Genomic DNA, 10,164 nt, shown 5'->3' with positions numbered 1-10,164 from the left:
GAAGAATAGAAATGAAATTGTTCCTAAACTCTATAGCCTTTGGAATATAAGTACAGACGTCTCGGTACCGATCCTCTAGATTCTAATAAGCCTGCAAGTGACTCGTGAGACCTAGGCAACCTAGTGCTCTGATACCAACTTGTCACGATTCGAAATTCCCATCTTCGGGATTGTGATCGCGCCTAACATTTCACTTGATAGGCAAGCCAACGTTAGAGTAATTCTTTGCCAATTTTAAACACTTCAAACAATTAACCAATTAAATAGAAATGAAGCCGAAATAAAGTATGAAATAACATAAAAATACAAAATCTAATACAACCCGGATCTGGAGTCACAAGTACACGAGCTTCTAGAGTTTCTACAAATAGGGTTTAAAATAAGTACAACTGTCTTGAGTGAAGTGAACCGTAAATATGGAAAGAAGGGAAGGGAGATTCAAGGGCTGCGGAAGCCAGCAGATCTACCTCGAGTCTCGAAATAAGCTAATCCGAGCTGATGTGCCTTACGAACAGCCGGTACAAGTACCAAAATCAGCACAAGAAGTGCAGAGTGTAGTGTGAGTACAATCGACCCAATGTACTCCGTAAGTGTCGAGCCTAACCTGGACAAGCTAGTGATGAGGCTATGATAGACACCCACGTAAATAAACCTTTACAGATGAATATATACGTACAACATAACAACAATTAAAGATTAAACATGTACTATTGGGAGGGAACATGCGAAAGGGGGTACAAAATGTGGTACTACAATAGGAAATGATAATATGAAACAGTAAATAAACCTTCAGCCATTGAAACAGATAAACATAGGGAATAAAAACTGCACGAAATCACCGTTCGTGCTTTTACTCTCAGCCTCACCATGAAATAGTAATAATGGCACAATATCACCCTTTGTTCTTTTACTCTCAATCTCTCCATAAAATAATAAATACGGCACGACATCACCCTACGTGCTTTAACACTCTCCCTTACCATATAACAATAAACATATAATAATTTGGGAGATACAATAAGCAAGAATAAACCTTACGTCAACAACGGTTCCACAATACCAACCTCAACTTCAAAAGTAATACTCAATTATCACAAATAGCCCATAAATGCGGAAAGAACGATTAATATAGTAATAAATTAGTCTAAGCATAGATATCATAAGCAAAGAAGGGAGTAAATTACAAGAAACAAGTCTCACCCGCATGGTTTAACCCAACAACAACACATAAGTACTCGTTGCTTCACATATACGTTGTACCCAAAATTTAAAAATGTAGCAAATAGGCAAACAAGTCCTAATCCCTTAAGTCAAGGTTAACCATGACACTTACCACGCTCTAAAAATCAACTCAAAGCTCAACCACGACTTTGCGTTTCGAAAAATACTCTGAGCCAACCAAAATCTAGCAATTTATCAACCAAACGATTCAAAATAAGCCTTAGGAACTACCCCCGAATGAAAAAGGTTCAATTTAGGTCATTATTGAAAATTCAACAAAAGTCAACTCCCGGGCCCGCTTGGTCCAAGCCCAAAATTCGGACCTAAACTCGATTATCCATTCACTCCCGAGCCCGGTTATACAATTTGTTTCGAAATCCGACCTCAATTTGAGGTCTAAATTCCAATTTTACAAATATTCCTAATTCAATCCAAATCTCCAATTTCTACCATGAAAGAACAAAGATTAGGGCTAGAAATAAATGGGTGATATTAGAAATGAAAGAAAATGAGTTAAAGTGTACAAACCTATGAATTGATGTTGAGTTTTCCCTTCAAAATCTCCGCTAGGCCGAGCTCTAATGGAAGGTTTATGAAAAATGGGAGAAATCCTGTTTTGGGACCATTTTAGATCACTAGCGTCAGGAGTTCATCGCGTTCGCGTGAAACCTGACGCGTTCGCGAAAAGCATTGCCTCACTGGCTTACCCTATCGCCAGAGACTCCACGTATTCACGAAGGTTTAGCCTGCCTCACATCCATGTTCATGAGACTGGGCTCGTGTTCGCGTAGAGTAACTTCAAAATCCCAGCCCAGCCCATCCAGTACTACGCGTTCGTGATTGACTGCTCGCGTTCGCAAAGAGCAGAACCCTCAATGCTCTACGTTTGCGACCAAGGTCTTGCGTTCGCGTAGAACAATATCCTACCCAGTCCAAGATCCCCTTCGGGATCGTGAGAATGGCTTCACGATCACGAAGCACAGCACCAGATGACACTTGATGCTCAAAAATCAGATTTTATAAAGATCAAAAGGCCTGTAAGATATCCGAAACTCATCTGAGCCCTAGGATTCCAAACCAAATATGCACACAAGTCCAAATATATTATAGGAACTCACTCGCGCGATCAAAAAACTAAAAGAACACCTAGAACTATGAGTTAGACACCAAAACGAATGAAATTTTTAATAGAACTTAAGAACTTTCATTTTAACAACCTGATGTCCGAATCACGTCAAATCACTTCCGTTTTGCACAAAATTTTGTAGACAAGTCTTAAAAAATGTAATGGACATATACCAAGTATCGGAATGAAAATCCGCGTCCAGTATCAATAAAGTAAAAAATGGTCAAATTTATAAAGTCCTCAATCCTTGAAACTTCAATTTTTCGACAAAATGCAATAACTCGAGCTAGGGACTTCCGAATTCGATTTCGGACATACTCCCAAGTCCTTAATCATGATACGGATCCACTGGGATCGTCAAAATACGGTCCAGATCCGTTTGCTAAAAACATTGACCGAAGTCAACTCAAATGGATTTTTAAGGCATGAATTCATATTTTAATCAATTTTTCACATAAAAGCTTTTCAGAAAAAAGCGCCGACTGTGCATGCAAATCGAGGAAAGCTAAAAGAAGAATACAGAATTAAGATTTAAAACTCTAGATGACCTATCAAATCATCACAAATATAAAATATAATTATTCCAAAATAATAACATTGAGTGTTTGGTATTACTTATTATTTACATAATAATTTAAATATAGCAAGATACATCTTTTAATATAAATTTAAAATCTATACGTAGGACTAGGAGAAAGAGAATAAAAATATTATTAAAATAAAAAAAGAGAAGAAATGTAGAGTAGAAATAATAAGACAAAGAAAAGAAAAAGAAAAATATTAAATTAATAAGGAATAATTTTGAAAATATAAATTTATAGGAAGATGGGATTTTGTGAGAGATTTATAGGGTGAGTGTTTGGAATTGTATCAAATAACTGGTATTTAGTACTCATCAATGGACAGACAGGCTCATGATTTTTTTAAATCTACAAGAGGTGTCAAGCTAGGGGACCCTTGTCACCTACACTATTCGTTCTAGCTGCCGAGGCAATGTCAAGGGGCCTAAATGCTTTACATTTTAATCTATATTTATGTGGGTTTGGCTTGCCTAATTGGAGTTCTAAAATAAATCATTCAGCATACGTAGATGACACCATTATTTTTTTTTCATCTGATGCTACTTCACTACAACTAGTAATGGAAGTTTTGAGTGCCTATGAAATTGCATCTGACCAGTTGGTGAACAAGATTAAGTCTGCTGTATATATGCACCATTCTACAAGCATGGAGGTGCCTATAAAAGTGGAAAGGATCACTGGGATTAAAAGGCAGGAATTTACATTCATGTACTTAGGCTTCCCTATTTTCTACTCGAGGAGGATGATGGATTATTATCAAGATTTAATTACTAAGGTACTGGATAAATTGCAAGCATGGAAGGGAAAGCTACTCTCTATAGGTGGTAGATCAGTGTTGATTGCTCATGTGCTTCAGAGCATGCCCATCCACCTACTCTCAGTTTAAATATGTTATAAACAAGCTGCACAAGATATTTGCACGGTTTTTCTGGAGCAGTTCTATAAGAGGCAATAATAGACATTGGGCATCTTGGAACACATTATGTATGCCATGTGAAGAGGGTAGAATTGGTTTTAGATCATTTCACGATGTGTCTAAAGCTTTATTCTGCAAACTATAGTAGAACTTTCGAACTAAGCCAAGTCTTTGGAGCTCATTTATGAGCCAGAAGTATTGCAAGAAACTTAATGCGTGATAGTTCCATGGAAGAGAGAATCATATGCATGGAGGAAGATGTTGGAGTGTAGGGATTTAATTGAATATCAAATTATGTGGCATCAAAAGATAGGATCTTTCCTCTTTTGGTATGACAACTGGACGGGATTATGAGCTCTGTACTTCATTGTTCCTCAAGATTTTGGGATAGATGAATCAATTCATAATGTATATGATATGGTATAGGAGGGTTCATGGAATGTAGACAGATTACTGGAGATTTTACCAGAGGAATATGCATTGCATATTATGGAAAAAATTAAACCTCCTCCTATGCATGATGTCTTATATGTGCCTTATTAGATGCTGGAAACTCGAGGGTATTTCAGTGTTAAAACTGCTTGGGATTATCTGAGAAAGAGAGATGAACCAAGAATAGCTTATAATATTATTTGGGTAAAGGGCTTACCTTTCAATATCTCATTCTTTATGTGGAAGGTTTGGAAGGCAAAATTGCCTCTTAATGATTTCATGAGAAGACTGGAATATTTCATGCCTTCAAAATGCTGGTGTTGTGCACAACCTAAGGAAGAAACTCTGCATCATTTGTTCTTCACATCTACTACTGCAAGCAGTGTTTGGAAATACTTATTATCGAGGGCAGGTATTGCTATGGAGGGGTTAACAATGCATCAAACCATCACTGAATGTTGGACTACCAAGTTCTGTACTAGACTTAAGCCTATTATGCAGACTTTACCTTCTTGTATTGTATGAAAATTATGGAAGAGAAGGAATAGCATGAAGTATGGGGAGGCAGTCATAACTAGTCGAGTGATCTATCAAATTTCATCCACTCTTCAAGCCCTTATACAAGTGAGAAAGCCAGGAGAGCATAACGTTCAACATAGGTGGAAGGAGTTACTATTGATTATGAAAAATTATACCCCACGATTGAAGGTTGACAAAGTTTTCTAGGAGTTTCCAAGGGAGGATTGGATTAAAATTAATACAGATGGTGCATCTAGAGAGAATCCAGGAAGGAGTGCAATTGGATATTGTGTAAGTAATGAAATTGGAGATGTATGTTATGCAGTAAGAAAACAAATAAATCAGGCTACAAATACAGAAGCAGAGGTAGAGGCAATTGTAGAAGCATTGAGGTTCTATAGGTTACAACAGTCCACTCAAGTTTGTATCCAAACAGACTCGATGCTACTAAAGAACATTATTGATGGATCTTGGAAGTCACCATGGTGTATTACTGATCAGGTGGAAGAGATTATGCAGCTATTGGAAGGGTGCATCAATAAAGTATCACACACCGATAGAGAAAGGAACAAACTGGCTGACCATCTTGCCAATTATGTTATAGATTTTGGTGATATAGAATGTGAAGAATTCTGGCATCTAGATATTCAAGGGAGGAGGATAGTGACCGAGACTGCAATGTCCCTACTTGAGGGTAAAGGTTGCCAAGAATTAAGGAGTGAGGAGGAAAGGAAGTGGTGGGAGTTGGAGAGTACACTAGATCACCATGTTCAAATCCCTTGGGAGAAAAATATGATGATCAATTTTTTCACTAATCTTGTTTTCTATTTTTTTGCAGGAGAAGCTATTGTCTCGATGCTTTACCATATATTACGACTTCAATGGATGGTATCATCACCTAGTGCTCATTCCCTTGAAGGAGTAATTTTGGTAAGCATAAGCATGGAAGTGGAGGACCTAAAGAGGAGGTTAAGGTGCAGCATATCGAGCAACGCCTTTGTGCACCGAAGGTCAAGCCTCCATACAATACACACTGATGTCCCAGACCCTATAGTGAATTCCAGTAGCTTTCATTATGAGCTACACAATAGGGTTTCCCAAAACTAGAAATGCAAGAACATGATGTCCGGAAGTATATAGTATGGGATTGTAAATATGGGATCAATGGGTGTGTTGTTGATCAATCCAATACATTCCATTACCTCAACATTATATACAGGGAGCCAGGCAAAATATATGTAGAACTGGACTGGAATGTACACGAATCCCTCATCAAAGGAACTACAGAGGGTGCAGTTGGTTCTACTGGAGATCACACATTCACTTGCCATGTTCAAATCCTTATGGAGATGAGCATGGTGATGCTTTTTTACACTAACGAAGTTTTCTTTTTTGCAAAAAATATTACTGTGAACATGCCTTACTTATTGATACGACTCCAAAGGGTGGTATTAGCACCTAGTGCTCATTCTCTTAGAGAAAGATCAATAGTAATCATAAGCATGAAAGCTAAGAAAGAGGGTGATCCTAAATGAATTAAATTGGAATTCTTGGCCCGTTGCACATATCAATCACTGCCCCAAAATGTAAGATGCAAATGTTAGATGATGGACATGAATAAAAGGAAGCTTACCTTTCACTTCAGAAGAAACACTCAGGAGGAACACCTAATACCTAGGTGCGCGATAATCAGTTATGATGTGGGATTTTGGTGCTAAAAATGGGATCGATTAGTGCATTATGGACTTAAACCTCAATGCATTTCATTAACTCTATATTCGAGAAACAACATCACACAAAGGTTCCAACAAGACTCAGTTGGAGGTCACACAAAATGGAATACAAAAGTAGTAGGTCTGTGCAGCTCTGGACAATACACTCGCTACACCTTTTTTGGCGTGACATTTCGGGCACATTTGATACAAACTGGCTGAAATCTCAATACAGCACGCTAGTATGTCAACCTAGGATGGAATACATGCAAAGGTTACAACAGAAAGAATAAGGAAATCATGCAAAAATGTTAGCAAAAATAGTGTACTCGCACATGGCTGGACAATGCACTCAATCAAAATTTTGTGTGTTATAGCTAATTTAGCAATCACGAGAGAGGGATTTCCATACCACCATAATTTGGACAGTGGTCAGCATCTCCCAAAAGGAAAGTGGCTATTTATGTAAGCAGCGACAAATAGATTTGGATCTCAAATGTAATGGGCTTCAATGAATACTTTTTATTCTTATTAAATACATTAGAATCCATCATGCACTATCATTGCTGAGTATCTCACTCACCTTTGATAATAGGGTCTATGTATGCACTATTATTTGTTATATATATATATGCTTCTGCTTCTTGGAGGAAGATAGAATTTATAACGTCTCCCCAAAAGCAGAAAAATTACTTCTTCTGCTGCTCAAAAGTACTTTTTCATTTAGGCCAATCATCTTAAATTTTTCAAAAAGTACTTTTTTGATTTAAAAAAAAATACTGTTGGCCTCCCAGAAGCTTGGCCAAACAGGCTCTTATTCATAGAGTTTAAAATTAAAGAAGATAATGACAAGTTATTAGGCAATGCATATTTTATTTTCAAATACGTCTAATCTTTTTACATTTTATTCGACTTTGTTAAATTTTCTAGACATCTTAATATTTTCATCAAACTAAGTTACAAAAACATCATATTGAAACCTAACTAATCACTTTGATTTCACAAAATCTTGCAAATAAGCAAAGAAGAAAGGGCTAAAATCAAGGAGCTATATCAGTAAATTGAACTTGTACCTACAACACCATTGATGATTATGGTGGGATGAATGAGATCTCTCCACCCTTAATTAGAGATTTTGGGTTCAAGATATGAGAATAGAAAAAAGTTCCTAAGCGAAAGTCTTCCTCCGTTAATTGGGCATTACACACATGGGCGAATTTACGACTTAAAATATGGTGCACGTAAACCCATGATCTCTCAGCCAAACTAAGTATTTAATGTACATATTTTCTAGAATTGATCTAATATTATCTACTGATCTCCATGCTCCAAAATATTGAATAATATGCTTGGTTGAATGTTGAGTGCTTACCTAGAGAAAACCTCTGATTATGCAGTCCGAATTAATCGGATATTAATATGGATAAAAAAACACAGAATGAAAAACAAAAGGATGTTGTTCTAATAGGCATGGGGTGTAGCTTCATGTCTCAGTTTCAAAAGTATTTACCCTTAAAATGGATAACAATTGAATTTGTACGCAGTTTTAAGGATATGTGGATTGATTCAACACAAGTAATCAAGAATGTTAGATAAATAAATTAAAGATAAAATGAATAACCAAACCTGCTGTAAGGTTAAGGCCGGGCTCATATTCAAGCTGAATAATAGTTTTGTCCTCGATTCGAAGCCAAATGTATATAAAGTACAGTGAATTAAATAAGAACTTTTCAATAGCTAGAAGAAGAGAAATAAGTTTGTATTACCTTGATATGCATTTTACAATGTGTCTATTGAATAAAAAGCCCCCCTACATAGTAGGAGAGTTTTTTTCCTACTACAATTCTAAAAAAAGGTAAAAATCCATCTTTCTCATCAATTACTCATACACTACCGACATTAGGCAAGATCTGCGCTGTGATATCCGGTTGGGTACGGATATCAAAGCCTTATTTTAGTCATGTGAAACCATTTGTAGTGCCTTCTGAGGTTTTGGAGCTGGTTCTGGGTTCGGGGAGTGTTGTCTCGTCAGGCCCGGTGGCGAGTACCCTATTCCAACCTCGATTAAAAGAATCCCAAATTAGATCTCGATCTCATACATTCATACTCTTACTTAATTTGACTTACCGGGAAGTCAGGGTGTGCGCTAACCCCGAGTTCACCCGTATATAGATAGTCCCCTCGTTTCTCAGAGAGTAGGTTCACCGAAACGATGGGAAATGATAGATGTACCCCCGTTCCTTCCTTCGTATGTTACAATCGAGATGATGAATAAGTTGAAATGTACCATTAGTCGCGTCGCTTTGACTTCGGACATGTGTCAATCATCTACGGGTCGCCTCCGAATGTGAAACGTCACATATTGAATACATTTTCTCTTATAAAAGCTTCGACCTTTTGTACTTCTTCTACTTTCTGATCCTAGCTTTTGCCTTCGAATTCTCTAACGGCTATCAACTCTTTCAAATCTTCATATCTTCATCTTTTATCTTTAAATCATCATAATTGTTCTTAGGTTACTGTCTGCTCCAGTGGGCATAGCCAGCTACCTCCGAAGCCTAGTGACCGAGGAGGACCAGGCAAAGATGAACGAGGTGGGCGCGTAAAGGCTCTTCAACAAGGTGCCGCAGGTGCTGAACCGGATAAGACATCAACACTTTTACACTCCCTCGTGAATTTCTCTTAAGTTGTGATGTCTCTTACTATTTTTGTTATTTGGTAGGCCTCGGTGCTTCACCATGAGAGCTTTCTCTGGTACTGCTTTGAAATCAGCCAGCTCGATTTCGAGCTCAAGGAGCAGGTCCGGAAGAAGGGCATGTACATGATTCTTAGTGAGCAACAGGATAGAGCCGTCAAAGACCTCCAGGATGAACTGGACAGGGCTCAGAAGGAAGCTTCGACCCTGAAGCAAGAACATTCCGACCTGGTTGAAAAGGTAAAGGTCTTTGAAGCTAAAAATGAGGAGCTAGTCTGGTGACTAATAACACAATTTTGTAGGTCCAACAGAAGATCGACATGATCGACCAGATCTGAGCCGAGAGGAACGAGGTCTAGGCCATGACCAACAGGTGGAAAAGCAAAATGGACCTGCTGGCTTTGGAGAAGGAAACTACTAAGGCGGAGTTGGCATCGGTTGAGAACCAACTTCGGGTGGTGAAGGACAAAGCTGACAAATGGTCTCAAGTGAATGATGATCTCCAAGCACAGTTGAGCTCGGCCATTGCAGAGCGGGATGCCCTCGTAAGAGAATATGAGACAGTGAAGTCCAAATTGGATATAACCTCCGCCGATGCCGAAGAAATGGTGGCCCAATACAAGGCCGATATGGAGGAAGTCGAGACCCACCTGAAGGGAAAGGCTGAATATATATAGCGGCTATCCCGAAGAGAGACCCTTGAAGAGATTCACGCCCGATGTTTTGACTTGCCGTTTGAGATCGAGGAAGAAAAAAACTTGAGGCCGAGGCGAACGAGCTTTACGAGCCTAAAGGTATCCAAGGCTATGAGGGATTCGAAGACTCCAGTGGTTCTGGCGATGAGTCGGTCCCCGGTGAAGACCACGCGCAGATGCCTTAGTTCTTTTTTAGTTTTTGTCTCATGCGGATATTTGTTTTGAGCTCATTTTTATTGGAAATATTGTGTCTTTACTTTTTCAGCA

The sequence above is a fragment of the Nicotiana tabacum genome, chromosome 8 (assembly GCF_000715075.1).
Source record: "Nicotiana tabacum cultivar K326 chromosome 8, ASM71507v2, whole genome shotgun sequence".
Taxonomy (NCBI): Eukaryota; Viridiplantae; Streptophyta; class Magnoliopsida; order Solanales; family Solanaceae; genus Nicotiana; species Nicotiana tabacum.
The sequence above is the reverse complement of the archived record's forward strand: the minus strand, read 5'-3'. Positions refer to the sequence as shown.